General features: G+C 47.0%; 1 protein-coding gene across 1 annotated transcript in view; it reads right to left on the bottom strand.

The window, feature by feature from the left end:
- LOC131402495 (centrosomal protein kizuna-like) overlaps positions 1-15485 on the bottom strand; it is a 161559-nt gene that overhangs the window by 111266 nt on the left and 34808 nt on the right. The gene's annotated exons all lie outside the window — the stretch shown is intronic.

Here is a 15485-nt window from a genome sequence, read left to right as displayed (position 1 = left end):
AAGAATATGTGCCCCACATAGAGAGTGTGAGAAATGTACGGTAGAGGGTTGTACAAGGAATTTATAAATGGGAATTCAAAAGGCTTAACGTTTGAGAAAATTCTGTACTATCAGGATTAAAAATGCATAAACACAGGTGTGTTAACTTTGTGAGAGTTCATCCAAGTGTACACTTATGATACTTGCACTTTTCTATATATATTACACTTAATAAAATATTATAAAAACGGACATACACTTGACACAGCAACCGCTCATCCAGAAATTTACTCCAAAGAGATAGTCATATAACATACAGAGATACCTTGCTATATACTCAAGAATGGGCATGTTAATACTATCCTGGTAACAACCTGGAATAAACTAAATGTTTGCTTACACTCAGGGACTGATTGGGTAAATTGTTGTGTTTGTTAGAGTAACTCCAGCTACTGTAACAAATAAACCCAAAACAGTCAGTGGCTTAATAAAAAGAAATTTAATTCTTGTTTGTTTAAGAGTCCAACGCAGATATTTCTGGCTAGTGAGTGGCTTTCCTCCATGGGATGATTCAGGGACCCAGATCCTTCTGTATTGGGGCTCAGCCAAGCTAGGGTCTCAGAGTCTTCTGCAGACAGTGGCAGAAGGGGAAAGAAACAGTGGAGAAGGCACACCCACTTGATAAAAGCCTAGGCCTGGCCTAGGCCGTGACACATGTCACTTCTGCTCACGGTCACATGACCATACCTGGATGCAAGGTGAGCTGGGAAATGTAGTCCATGGTTGGGCGGCTGCCTCCTAGTGACAATTCCACACCACGGAAAGGGGAGTGTGGAGTTTTTGTTTGATCTTTGGCTACCTAGCTATTTCTGGCGCAGCTATAGCTCATGGATACAATGGAATACTATGCAGCTGTTAAAAAGCATGAGTTAGGTCTATATGGACTGACATGGAAAGTTGCCCAAAATGTATTATTTTCTTAAATTTCTATTATAGAAATATTTAAACACTCAGAGGCAGCGAAGACAGTATAACAAACACCCATGTGCCCATTGTACAGCTTCAATGCCTGACAAATTTTGCTCCTCTTGGTTTGCAAGACATACTGTTGAGTGAAAAAGCAAGTAGAAATAGAACAGAGCTGTCCAACAGAACTTTCCATGATGATGGAATGTTCTAGATCCACAGCAGCCACTAGTCACATGTGGTTATTGAGTAGCTGAAAAATGGCTGATATACTGAGGAATGGCATGTTTCATTTTATTTAATTTTAATAGATTTAAGTGTAAATAGTAGCTACTGTATTAGAGAGCACAGCAGATTGTAGATTGCATGATTCTATTTGTGTTAAGAAAATTGTGTGAATTTATAAATTCATTTCTATTTGATAGTATATTTGCACAGTTGAGTTGTGAATAGGACCCAGCCTTGAAGGATTCACTCAAGCTTTTGACAATTGTTACCTCTGGGTATGAGGATGGGGGACGGGGAGACCTTCACTTTTAATTTTATACACTTCTGCATTGTTCGAATTTTTTTTACAACAAGCAATTATTACCTTCTTAAAAAAAGATAAAAACAAAAGAAACAAAAATAAGGATTACCATCTGCTTTTGGTTAGTTTCCGTCGAAGCAGAGCCTGAGATGAGGATTCTGGTGTGAGTAATTCATGAAGAGAGGGCTCTCAGGAGGCACTTGCAGACACTTGCAGGAGTGAGGGAAGCAGGATAGGCCAGGGGGAGAAACTAGCCACTCAGAAGGCATTTCAGGAAAGGCTTAGCCACAGCCCATCCCGCCGGAGCTCTAGAGTGTGAACTGCACCAGAGACGTTCACCTGCTCAGAGGCAAGGGGATGGCTGCGCTGTTACACTCCTGCATCTGTCTGTCATCGCTTCTGGAGCAGTGAAACAGCTGTCAGACGAGTGTGCCAACCTGGTACAGGGGATGGGGGTGGTGCCAAGAGTGGCTACTGTCCCACCTGTCTCACCTGGCAAGGTGTGAAGAACTCATGAGCTGATGCAGGTAAATCTCCAGGAAGAGACTGGGTTTTCTTCATCACATACCAACGCCTGCTTCCAGAACTTGCCACCGTGACCTTGGCCCCCAGGGAAATACAGAGCCTGGCTGGGTGAGAGGGTGGTTCATGGCCAGATCTCCAAGGCAGCTAATCACTTCTCTGTCCTCTGCTTGCAGGTCGGCTGCTGAATCTGACAGGGACGGCTTTTGGTAAGAAACTCCCCCAGATTGAAGGCAATCAGGCCTTAGGCAAGCACTTCCATCTCTCGGTGTCATCATCTGATTAGTGGGTATTGGGACGACCCCTACCTAATGGGATAGTTGTGAGGACTCCCCTCCATGTGGAGTTGCTAAGAGGGGGGCTCTGGAGTCACTCTTCCTGGGTTCAAATCTTGGTTCTGGTGCTCATTGCCTTGGGGACCTCAGGCATTTCAATAAATTCCCCACGACTTCAGTTTCCTTGAAAATGAGGGTAAGAGGAGTTAATTCCACAGGGTTTTGATGAGGATTAAATGAGGTGTGTACGGGCAGTGCTTAGAGTGGTACGTGGAACATGGTAAGCGCTCCATTATGTTAACACTCCCCCTTCTCCTCCCTCCCCTCCTCCTCCCTCCCCTCCTCCCCTCCTCCTCCCTCCCCTCCTCCTCCCCCTCGTTTCTCTCCTCCTCCTCCCTCCCCTCCTCCTCCCTCCCCTCCTCCCCTCCTCCTCCCTCCCCTCCTCCTCCCTCCCCCTCCCTCCCCCTCCTTGTCTCTCCCCTCCTCCTCCCTCCCCTCCTCCTCCCTCCCCTCCTCCTCCCTCCCCTCCTCCCCTCCTCCTCCTTCCCCCTCCTCCTCCCTCCCCTCCTCCCTCCCCCTCCTCCTCCCTCCCTTCCTCCCCCTCTTCCTTCCTCCCCTCCTCCCTCCTCCCTCTCCCCCTTCCTCTTCTTCCACTCCTCTTGCCTCTTGTCCTCCTCTTCCCCCCTCCTCCTCTTCTCCCTCCTCCCCTCCTTCTCCCTTTTCTTCCCCCTCCTCCTCCCCCCTCCTCCCACTCCTCCCTCCTTCCCCTCCTTCTCCTCCTGCTCCTCTGCCTCCTCCTTCTCCTCCGCTCCTCCCCCACCCCCTCAGCCTCCCCCTCCCCTTCTTCCCCTCCTCCCCCTCCTCCTCTCCTCCTTCTGTTCCTCCTCCTCCTCGGAGAAACGCGTATTATCTGGTTGTTAGTGGCTGGGCTGCGGCTGGGCTGAAGCTGGGAGCCAGTGAGGGGCAGAGCCAGGACCATGGCGGGTCCCCTGGACTCCCTCCCTGCACTCATGCCCTCTACTTTGCTCTCCTCTTGCGTTCTGACTTGTGGTGTGGCCTGGGGCAGGCTACAGGAACTCTCTTGGGCATCCGTTTCCACATTTGTAAAATGGAGTTGTAACGTTTACCTTGAAGCAGGGTGACTGACCATCCTGACTTGCCCCAGACTGGGATTGGGGGGGCGGATCCCAGGAATTTGGACTTTGAGGGCTAACAACAGGAAAATCCTGGGAAAGCCAGGATGACTTGGTCAACTACCTTGACACATTACTGTGGGGACTGCAGAAAATGCATGGAAGGGGCCTGGTGCACGGAAGTCACTTAGGAAATGAAAGCTCTATTTGTATTTTAATAAGTTCCTTTGTCTCTCTGAGTCTCATTTTCTGCTTAGGTCAGTTAAATGACCATTAAATTGTTTTGAAGATCATGTGTGTGTCTCAGTTGGGGTGTTGAAGTGGCCTGTGCCCTGGTATCCCCACTCCTTGCCCTTCCAAGAGCGGCCAGAGGGCACCTGTGAACCCCAGAGTCAGGGGCCATCCCTCCTCGGCCCACAGCCCTTCAGGGCTCCCACCTCCCTCTGGGTAAACTCTCAAGTCCTCCTCGTGGCTCACAAGGCCCTGCACAATCTTCCCCTATCCCCTTCCTGCCCTCCCCTCCTCCCTCTCTCCCCTTCGCTTCCTCTGCTCCAGCCACGCGGGCCTCCTCACTCTTCCTCCAACATGCCAGGCACAGTCCTGTCCCAGGGTCTTTGCACACACAGTTCCTTCTGCCCGGAAAGCTCTTGCCCTACATATACACGTGGCTCCCTCCCTCACCTTCTTTATGTTTTAGCTCATGTGTCGTCTTCTTAGTGACCTCTCTATTTTTGACATTGTATCCCTCACCCCCACATCTCCAGATTATCAGCTCTGTGAAGGTGGAGAATTTTGTGTGTCTTGTTCCGCCGCTGAATCCACAGTGCCTAGAATAGGGCCTGGTGTATAGTAGGTGTTTGTATTTGTCAGGGTTGTTCAGAGAAACAGAACTAATAGGATGGATATCTATATATCTGTATACACACACACACACACATACGTAAAGATTCATTATAGAGAATTGGCTCACACAATTATGGAGGCTGGCAAGTCTCAAGATCTGCGGGCTGAGACTGGAAGGAATTTGGAGAACTGAGTGAAAGTGAGCATGGCTGATGGGACAGGATAGGAGACGAGCTGGAGAGGTTGACAAGTGCCCAGTCAGACATGACTGGGTTGCTAGTCTGGTTTGGGGTGGATTTGAGTTGTGAGTAATGGGAAGCTCAGAGTTGAGAGACCACAAGTGATAACGTGCCGGAAGTCTGCAAAGAGAAATGTTGCCTTCGTAGCTGAAAGAGGAAGCTGGAAATGAGAAGCAAGATGTTATCTGAGGCATCATGCAGGAAAGGGAAATAAACAAATCATGCTGTAGGGAGCAAAGAGCTTGGGTCTCAAGACCCTAATAATGATAATCCATCTCTTACGTTTTTTTTTTTTTTTTAAGATTTTATTTATTTATTTTTTTCCCTTAAAGCCCCAGTAGATAGTTGTATGTCATAGCTGCACATCCTTCTAGTTGCTGTATGTGGGATGCGGCCTCAGCATGGCCGGAGAAGTGGTGCGTCGGTGTGCGCCCGGGATCCGAACCCGGGCCGCCAGCAGCGGAGCGCGCCCACTTAACCGCTAAGCCACAGGGCTGGCCCTATCTCTTACGTTTTCATGGCACTTTATAAAGAGTTTTCCTATGATGTCCTATCCTACCAATTGATGCTGGCATTCTCGCTGTGCCCCTCTATTTATTTCACGCCCCACATCCCATCCACTGGCAAATCCTGTTAACGTTACCTTTAAAATAAATCCAGAATCCTAGCTTTCCATAGCTCCCACCTGGGTTGTATCCACCATCATCGCTCGCCTCGACAAGTGTGGTCACCTCCTCCCTGGTCATCCGGCCTCTGTCCCTCTACAGTGCATCTTCCAACCAATGGCCAGAAGGATCACGTTAAAGTCATGCTCTGTCCTTCCTCTGCTCAAAACTCTCCCATGCTCCCCTTTTGCTCTGATAAAATGCTGAAGTCTTACAGTGGTCCAGCAGATCCTGCATGATCTTGCTATGTCACCTCCTCCCACTCTCCATTTATCCACTGTACTCCAACGACATCGGCCTCCTTGTAGTTCCCCAAAATCACAAAGTGTGGTCCTGCCAATGGGCCTTTGCACTTGCTGTTTCCTCTGCTTTAATTAGCTTCATAGCTCACTTACCTCCTTCAGATCTTTGCTCAAATGTTACCTTCTCAGTGAGGTCTTTATCATTGAGCACCGACTATGCACCAGGCGCTATTCTATGCACTTGGGATGCAGTAGTAAGTAAGATGGTCACACATCTCTTCTGGGGGCTCACAGTCAATCAGGGAGAGAAACTTTAAACAACCAATTACAAAAGTTTTTATGTAGAATTATCTTAGATATTGCCCGAAAATTTACTCCATTTCCAGCCAGACCTACCTCTTGTCATGTAGAAGTAATGAAAATCATGCACTTAGGGTTTTCACCGGCCTGATGCTGCCATTCACCGGCTGTGTGCCCTTGGGCAAGTTACTTAACCTCTCTGAGGCTCAGTTTTCCACATCCATATAATGGAAGTTGTATTAGTTTCCTATTGCTGCTGTAACAAGTCACCGAAAACTTGGTGGCTTGAAAGAACAGAAGCGTATTCTTACAGTTCTGGAGGTCAGAAGTTTGAAACGGGTCCCACTGGGCTGAAATCCAGGTGTCAGCAGTGCTGCATTCCTCGCTGGAAGTTCTAGGGGAGAATCTGTTTTCTTGCCTTTTCTGGCTTTTAGAAGCCAACTGTATCCCTTTATTCGTGTCCCTCTTCTTCCATCTCCAGAACCAACAGGGGCTGGTCAAGTTTTTCTCACATTGCTTCACTCTGACTCTGTCTCTCCTGGTTTCACCTTTCTCTTATGAAGATGCTTGTGATTGTGTTGGTCCCACCTGGATAACCCAGGCTAATCTCTCCATCTCAGGGTCAGCTGATTAACAGTCTTAATTCCATCTGCAACCTTAATATCCCTGTGCCATGTAGCATAGCATATTTGCAGGTTCCAGGGATTTGGACGTGGTCATCTTTGGGGGGGCCATTATTCTGCCAAACACAGAAATGATAGTGTCAAGTGAGTCCCTTCCCTAGCACCTGGAAGCCTGCCCCCACCTGTGGCTTTGTCCTCCTGGAACTCACAGTGTAGTAGAGGAGATGATCACTAAAAAGCTAACCACTCAAATAATCCACCAATTATAATTTTGATAAGTGCCATAAACAGAGAGCACAGGGAGCTATGAGGGAGTCAGGGAAGGCTTCTTGGAGGAAGTGACATTTAAGCAAGAACTGGAGAATGAATAGGAGCTGGCCAGGCAAAGCAGAGGAAAACAGAACAGCATGTGCAAAGGCCCTGTGGTGGGGAGGCTAGAAATGGAGAGTGAAGAGAGATGTGGTTCGGTCTGGTCACTGGGGACTTTCCAGGTCATATTAAGTAACTTGCATTTTCATTCTGAGTGCAACAGGGAGTGTTGTAGGCAGGGGTGGGGGTGGGTGATCAGATTTGCATTCAGAGATGATTGCAGGGAACAGTGGAGGGTGTAGGGGCTGTAGGGGATGTAGGGGATGCAGCATCCAGGGGAAGATCTGTACCAAGCATAGCCATGGAAATGGAGAGATGTGGGTAGATGTCGAATATTTGGGAGGAAGAATCAATGGGGCTTGGGAACTCACTGGACATGAGTTGAGGGCCAAAGAAGTAAACGGAGGTACAGAGATGTGAACTTCACTTGTCCCAGGGCTGGGGTGGCTAGGATGTAGTTTTGACTGTTTCCATAGAAACCAAATGACAACAACTTAAAATGTTTATCTCTTAGAAGTTTATTCTTCACCCTCTCATAAATCTCCACTTTGAGGATGGAACAAGGTGACAGGGCTACCTCGTCTGAGATCTTCTCAGCTCCCAGGTGCCTTCCATCTTGTTGTTTCTCCGTCCCTCGGTGTGGAGGTTTTCCAAAGCATCATCCCCACGGTTATGGACAGATCACCTCATTCTGTCCATGTTCCAGCCCAGGTGAAAGGGAAAGGAGAAGTGAAGACCATGCTCCTTCTTTTTAAGGGTGTGGCCAAAAGGTGCACATATCACTTCTGCTCATTTCCGTTGGCTGGAACTTAGCCACATGGCCACACGTAGCTACAAGAGAAGCTGGGATTGAAGCTTAAATGGGTGGTCATTTTAATAAAAGGAAGAGGGGGAGATGGGTGTGGGGGAGTAGCCACCATTCCCTGCTTTGATGTTTCCTGTGGGAGCTTTAACCCAGGTGGTCCTTGCTCCAAAGGCTGCAGCTTTGACTCGCATACTCTTCTGTCTGGAGCTCTGATGCTCACAGAGTGGTCCATGGACTGGCATCATCAGTATCAGTCACAGGCTTGTTAGAAATGCAGAGACTCAGGTCCCCCAGACCAGCTGAATCAGCACCTGATTTTCCAAGGTCTCTCGGGGATCCCAGGTGAGGCAGATGTTGCTGGTCTGCGGACCACACTTGGAGAAGCAAGAGTCCAGATCAGTACTTCTCACACTTCCTGTGCACACACATCACCTGAGGATCTTGCTAAAATGCAGATTCTCATTCAGTAGATCTGGGGCAGGGCCTGGGGTTTTCTGTTTCCATCAAAATGCCAGGCGATGCTGATGCTGCCCACCCACGGACCACACTTTTGAGCGGCAAAGTCTAGGGTCTGTAAGGTCCTTGACTAACCAGTTTCCTAGGGCTGCTGTAACAAGTTATCACAAACCATGTGGCTTAAGACAACAGAAATTTGTTCTCTCACAGTTCTGGAGGCCAGAGGTCTGAAATTAAGGTGTCAGCAGGGCCGTGCTTTCTCTGAAGGCTCTAGGAGAGAATCTGCTCTGTCTCTCTCTCAGCTGCTGGTGTTGCCAGCAATTCTCGGTGTCTCTTGACTTGTAGATGCATCACTCCCATCTCTGCCTCTGGTATCACATGGTGTTCTCCCCAAGCCTGTCTCTGTGCCTCTTCTCCTCTTCTCATAAGGACACTAATTATATCAGATTAAGGGACCATCCTTCTCCAGCATGATCCCACATTAACTTACATCTTAATTGCATCTACAAGGACCCTATTTCCAAATAAGGTCACATTCTCAGGGACCAGGTTTAGGGCCTCAACATATCTTTTTGAAGGACACAATTCAACCCACAACGGTCGCCTTTACTCTCGAATGCTGGCTTCCCTTGCAGCCCCGCTCTGGTGCACTAACCCGAAATCTTCCTTCTGTGCTGCCTAGAAACGAATGAGTGTGTGGATATCACTGTCTGCCCAGCTTATGCAACCTGCACCGACACTCCAAAAAGTTACTACTGCACTTGCAAACAAGGATTCCTGTCCAGCACCGGAGAGACAGAGTTCAGGGGCTCAGGTGTGGAATGCAAAGGTGAGTTCATACCCCCTCAAAGGTGGTAGGAAAATCAAACAGAAGCTAGCTGGGTAGTAGATGTGGGTACTTTTTGTTTCTTCCCCAAATATGATTTCCTCCATCCCTCCCTGCCTCTCTCTCTTTCTTCCTTCTTTCCTTCCTTCCTTCCTTCCTCCCTCCCTCCCTCCCCCCTCCCTCTCTCTCTCTCTTTCTCTCTTTCTTTCTTTTCATTCTTCATTTCTCTCTCTCTCTCTTTTTCTTTCTTTCTTTCATCATGAGAATTATTCCTGGTCACAAAAATTTCCAATGGTTAGAGGCTAGCACTAGGATGAAAATGAAAATAAAAATCCTACTATCTGTCAACATCCAGAAATAATCACTGATTTCATTTTTGGGGTGTGCCTTCAGTCACCTCTCCAGTAGATAATAAGAATTTTTAACATTTATTGAGTGCCAGCCTGCGTGAGAAAGGCTTTATGTGCATCGTCACATAAAATTGACTGTAAGCATTGTGATGATCTCCAATGTCCAGATGAGAAATCTGAGGCTTGGAGAGCTGAAGTGATTTGTTTAGGGTCATGCAGTTGAACTAGGATTCAAACCCAGGTCTTTCTGACTTTACTGAGGATCTCTCAAACACGTGGCTTAGTTGCCACACTCTAGTTAAGGGGTGTTGGGGAAGCATGTTTAATCACTCTAAACCTCAATGTTTCCATCTGTAAAACGGGTGTATAAAAGTATGTATCTCACAGGATAGTTGGGAAGATTAAATGCAACAATGTATGCAGTGTGCTAGGCACATGTGCAGTATCAGGGCTATATTAAAGTAAATAATATAAACTGACATAATTCCCAGAAAGAGCTAAGTTCTTTGTCTGCATTCCTTATATTTAGACCCTTATTCTCTTGATAGTAAAGATGTGATTATGCCTCTGAATAAGACCAGACGTTGGCAAAATTTTCTGTAAGGGAACAGAAAGTAAATATTTTGGAGACTGCAAGGCTTATGATCTCTGTCATGACTACTCAGTGCTCCAGTTGTGGTGCAAAAGCAGCCATAGATGATACAAAAATGAATGGACGTGGCTGTGTGCCAATAAAACTTTATTTACACGAACAAGTGATGGGCCGGATTTGACCTATGGGATGTAGTTTGCTGAGCTCTGAAGAAGAGAATGCATTTCTATCACTGTGGTTTCCAGGGAGCCCCAAATGTCCTTCTTTATCTTTGAGCTACAGTTCATGGGTTATTCAGTCAGCTCAGTAGTGCTGGTGGGCCCTGGTGTTTAAATTTGGTGTGAAATCAATGTTCCCCATCTAGAAAGTGATGGATACTATAGCAAGGATTTTGTCCACTGTATGTCTTTGACCTCCAGCATGGTACCTGATACATTGTGAGTTAAATAGATATTTGTTGAATGAAGGAACACGAACTTTAATCTTTAGTCAACTCCAATCATCCTTCTATTGACAGGCACTTAGGTTTTTCTAATGTTTTACAACTTGAAACGAAGCTGAATGAACGTCCCTGTGATCTTATGTTGATGTACAGTGGCAGCTCCAGATATCTCTCTAGGAGAGGTGCAATGATGGGGAGCGAGCTATAGGAGACTTGTCTTGAAGGTGTGCTTGCATGACAAGTACATAGCAAGTGTTTATTTGGGGTGACTTGGCAGAGCAGGGCTGAAGGAAATTAGGGGAGGGCCCCCCACGATGGTACCATGACTGCACAATTCTGTGAGTGCTTCAGGAAGTAAATTCCTAGAATTGGCTTTGCAAGGTGTTGAACCTATGTATTGTTGGGTAACAGACCACCGGCAAACTTAGTTGCAAACAACAATCATTTATTTTGCTCATGAATGAATCTGCTATTAGGGCTGAGTTTGGAGAGGATGGCTTGTCTCTCTTCCATACAGTGTCAGTTGAGCCTCAACTGGAGGCTAGAGGATCCACTTTGAAGAGGGTCTACTCACAAGGCTGGCGAGGTGGTGCTGGCTGTTGACTGGCTCCTCCCCCAGGGCTGTGGGCTGGATGTCTTAGTTCTGCCCCATGTGAGCTGCATTTTCATGGCTGGTTGGGCTTCCTCAAAGTATGGCAGCTGATTTCCAAGAATGAGCATCTCAAGAGAAGAAGGAATTACATTATATTTCTACGACCTATCATGACATTCTTCTGACTCAGCATGGTATTTTTATGACCTGGTGTCACTTCCACCATAGTCACAAGCATGCTCAGATTCAAGGGGAGGGAATATAGACCCCACTGCTTATGGATGGAGTACCAAGGTCTCACTGAAAGAAGGGCTTATGGGAGGGAAACATTGTTTCAACCATCTTTGGAAAATACAATTGGTAGCACAAGATGAAGCAACTTTGTAACTCTGACTCTTTCTCTATCCAGATATAGATGAGTGTTCTCAAAATCCCCTACAATGTGGTCACAACTCAATCTGCAAAAACCTGCCAGGGAGGTACAAGTGCAGCTGTTTGCGCGGTTTTTCTTCTCCTACTGGAAACAACTGGAACCCTGGAAAGCCAGGTCGTTTCGCCTGTACAGGTAATGCTCTCAGGATCTCAGGCATGGTCTTTGGTGGAAAGCTATCACTGAGTTGGGTACATGTGTTTCTCACTGTAGACACCCAATCTTTTGTCTGCTCACTCTCCTCCACTGCTCCTCAGACATCAATGAATGCCTCTCCAGTGGAATCTGCCCAGAGCATTCTGAGTGTTCCAACTCCTTGGGAAGCTACAGGTGCAGCTGTCGTGCTGGGCTCTTCTCTAACAACTCCGCCTGTGAAGGCACTGAGGGCCTGCCCTTCTTTATTTACCTACTTTAAGAATCACCTCATTTGATGGTCCTTTGAGGCAGGGATCATGATCCTCACTTTAGGAATGAGAAAATTGAGGCTCAGAGAGGTGAAGTGACTTGCCCAAGGATGCACAGCTGTTAAGTGGAAGAACCAGGGTTTGAACTCCTGTTGAGGCGCTACTGTGACTTAAGCAGTGGGTCAGGCAGTACTTGAGAGTAATAGGGGGCTCTGTCCCTACAGCGATTTTATCCTCAGGGGACATTGGCAATATCTAGAGACATTTTTGATTGTTGCAGCTGCTGGTGGTGTTGGGGTTGTGTGTGCTATTGTCATCTAGTGGGTAGAAGCCAGAGATGCTGTTAAATACTCTACAATGCACAGAACAGCCTCCCGGCAAATGAAAATGATCCAGTCCCAAATTTCAGTAGTGCTGAGGTAGAGAAACTCTGTCCTAGGGAGAGCTCAGATCCAAACCTCATCACTTTTTCCTAAAAGATATGTGAATTAAGACCTGAGAGTTACCCTCACCCCCCTTCCCCTTCCATATTAAATCAGTCATCATGTCTTAGGGTATCTACCTGCTAAACATGTCTTGAATCTCTCCACTCTTCTCCATCCTTGGATCAGGATTCATCCGTATTGCAGCAGCATCCCCTCTGGTCTCTCCCTTTCTGCAGTCTTGTCACCTCTATCTATCCTCCACACTGCAGCCAGAATGTTCTCACCAAGACATCAAGGCTCCATCTTCTGGAGTCTAGTGTGGTTCTATTGTTCTCCACATTCATTTATAGGAAGGGTGACTCCATCCAGCAGGGCATGGAGTGATCCAGCCCTCATCACATCCCCTTGACTTGGAGTCACAGATATTTGAAGTCATCTCTGATTTGTCTAGTCCATTTTTAGCAGTTAGCTGTTGCTGAGTAACAAATCACCCTGAATGACAATGGCTGAAAAAACCTAACATTTATTTAGCTCTTGATTCCATGCATTGGTGGTTTAGGTTGGGCTCTGCTGGTCAGTTCTTTGGGTCTCAAACATTCTTCGTGTGTCTGTGGTCAGCTGTGGTTGGGCTGGGCTGTCGCACATGACTGGGGCTCATATGGGATGATCCATGTCTTCCATCCTTCACTAGGCTAGTTTAGGGCTTGTTCATGTGGCAGAATCAGGAGGCCCAAAGCATGAACAGAAGCAAAGAAGCCTCTAGAGGTCAAAGTTAGGAACTGCGCCACATCACTTCTGCTGCATTCAATTGGCCAATGGAAGTCATAGGGGCAGGTGGATTCAGCGGTGGGAAACAAACTCCACATTTAAAGAGAGGAGTGTCAAAGTTACGTCATACTGCATAACCTGCATCCTGAGGTGTGGATACAGGGGTATACACCGGGCCATTGAAGTATCACTCTCGTGGCAGATATCTTTTGGATGGATGAATAGATGGAAAGCTGGATGCATAGATAGATGGATAGCTGCTTGGATAGATGGATGGATGGGTGGATGGATGGATGGATGGATGGATGAATAGACGGATGAACAGATGGATAGAAAGATGGATGAAAAGATGGAAAGCTGGATGCATAGATAGGTGGACAGCTGCTTGGATAGATGGCTGGATGGCTGGCTGGCTGGCTGGCTGGCTGGCTGGCTGGCTGGATGGATGGAAGGATGGATGGATGGATGGATGGATGGATGGATGGATGGATGGATGGATGGATGGATGGAAGGAAGGATGGATGGATGGATGGATGGATGGATGGATGGGTGGATGGATGGGTGGATGTATGTATGTATGACACAAACAAATGAACAACAACAAAGAAATAAACAGTGTACTTTTTTTGTCTATGCTAAAAAAGAAAGACTACAGCCTTTCTGCAAGCTATGATCATTATGTTTGACATTATTGTCATCCTTTTGCTTACATACCACTGGCCAGAATTTATTTTAACCACGACACCTACCTGCAAGGGAGGTTAGGAAGAAGGGGAGAATGTGGGTATTGGGGAGCCTCAGCACTGCGTGCCACGAGCTAAGAACACGTAGAGCGAATCTCCACTTGCAGTCTCCTGTCTTCATTTCCTCCTCTGCCTTGATCTGGGTTTTCTCTTCCACTCTCTAGATGTGGATGAATGTGTGGATCCCAGAGCCTGCCCAGAGCATGCGACTTGCCACAACAGCCCTGGAAGCTACTATTGTTTCTGCAACCCAGGATTTGTTTCTAGAAGTGGAAACACGAGATTCCTTGGTCCTGGAGGGACATGTGAAGGTAGGTGGAGGGATCTGTTGGGGAATCAGGTCCAATTCTGTTTGCAAAGACAGCAGTGGTGGGAGAGGAGTCGGGGGAGGTCTTGGCTGAATCATTCATTCATACATTCATTCACTGATGCACCCTTTGACCAACACTTCTTGAGCATCCACAATACACCAGGTTCTATTCTAGGGATGGCGGACACAGCAGTGACTAACACAGGCAATAATATTTGTTCTCCTGGAACTTATCATCTAGTGTGGAGGGAGATAGATAACAAAAAATAGATGCATGAACATCTTGTGTGTTAGGAATAGTTAAAGGAGATGAAGACAAATAAGGCAGGAAAGGCAGATAAAGGGTTCTAGGGATGGGATTCTACCACTTTTAACAGAGTGGTAAGGAAAGGCCGTGCTGAGAAGTTGATATTTGAGATAAGATTGAAGGAGTGAGGGAGTGAGAGATTGGGTGTCTGGGGAAGGATGTTCCAGGAGGAGGGAACAGCAGGTACAAAGGCCTGGAGGCAGGATCCCAGCTAATGCGTTAAGCTCTCTCATACATGTGCTCATTCAGTCTTCCCAGCAACCTGATGGTATTGGTTGTACTCTACATCAATTTCACAGACGAGGAAACTGAGCCTCCATTGTGGTGGAATCACCATCCCAAGGCCAAATAGAGAGGATGTAGGAGAGTCAGGATCTGAGTGTGCCTAGATGTGACTTCACACCCCATGCTCCCAACCACCATGCCCTTCTGCCTCCAAATGAGGCTGCAACCTCTGGCAGCTCAAGGTGGGCTTGCGTAGGACACACATTGATTTAATCCCCAAGTTCACAGACTCTGAGACTCAAGACAGCCTGGGAAGCTGTCATGCAAACATTCCAGAGCAAGACAGAACCTGGATTCCAATCCTCGTTGTGCCTTTCACAAGCTATGTGACAGTGCAGAATTGTGAAGCCCCAGTTTCCTCCTCTGAAAAGTGGAAATATTAGTTTATAGCTCATAGGGGTGCTAGGAGGATTCGTGGAGCTAATGCATGTAAGAGATCTCTGTCAATGCCTGCCACAAAGAAAGCTCAACATATTAGTAGTTAATTTTTATTTTAGTAACGTTTGCTTGCATAGTACTTACTGTGCTCCAGGCTTTGTGGTAGGTGCTTTACAGAGGTCACCTTATTTAGTCCTCTGAATGACCCTATGGGGTGGGTACTATTATCCTCATCTGACAGATGGGGAAACTGAGACACACAGAGATGAATTGTCTTGCACATTGTGTTAGGCAGCTTGGGCTGCATCACCAAGTATTATAGACTGGCGGCCTTAAACAGCAGAGATTTATTTTCTCACATCTCTGGAGGTCAGAGGTCTGAAATCGAGATGTCAGCAGGGCCGTGGTTTCTCTGAAGGCTCTAGGAGAGAATCTGCTCTGTGTCTCTCTCCCAGCACCTGGTGTTGCCGTCAATCCTTGGGATTCCTTGAGCTGTAGACGCATCACTCCAATCTCTGCCTTTGTCATCACATGGTGTTCTCCCCAAGCCTGCCTCTGTGCCCCTTCTCCTCTACTTATAAAGACACCAATCAGATAAGATTAAGATTAACCATCCTACTCCAGCATGATCCCATGTTAACTTACATCTTAACTGCAACTAGAAAGACCCTGTTTCCAAATAAGGTC

This window comes from Diceros bicornis, unplaced genomic scaffold (genome assembly GCF_020826845.1).
Source record: "Diceros bicornis minor isolate mBicDic1 unplaced genomic scaffold, mDicBic1.mat.cur scaffold_117_ctg1, whole genome shotgun sequence".
NCBI classification, from domain to species: domain Eukaryota; kingdom Metazoa; phylum Chordata; class Mammalia; order Perissodactyla; family Rhinocerotidae; genus Diceros; species Diceros bicornis.
The sequence above is the reverse complement of the archived record's forward strand: the minus strand, read 5'-3'. Positions and strand labels throughout refer to the sequence as shown.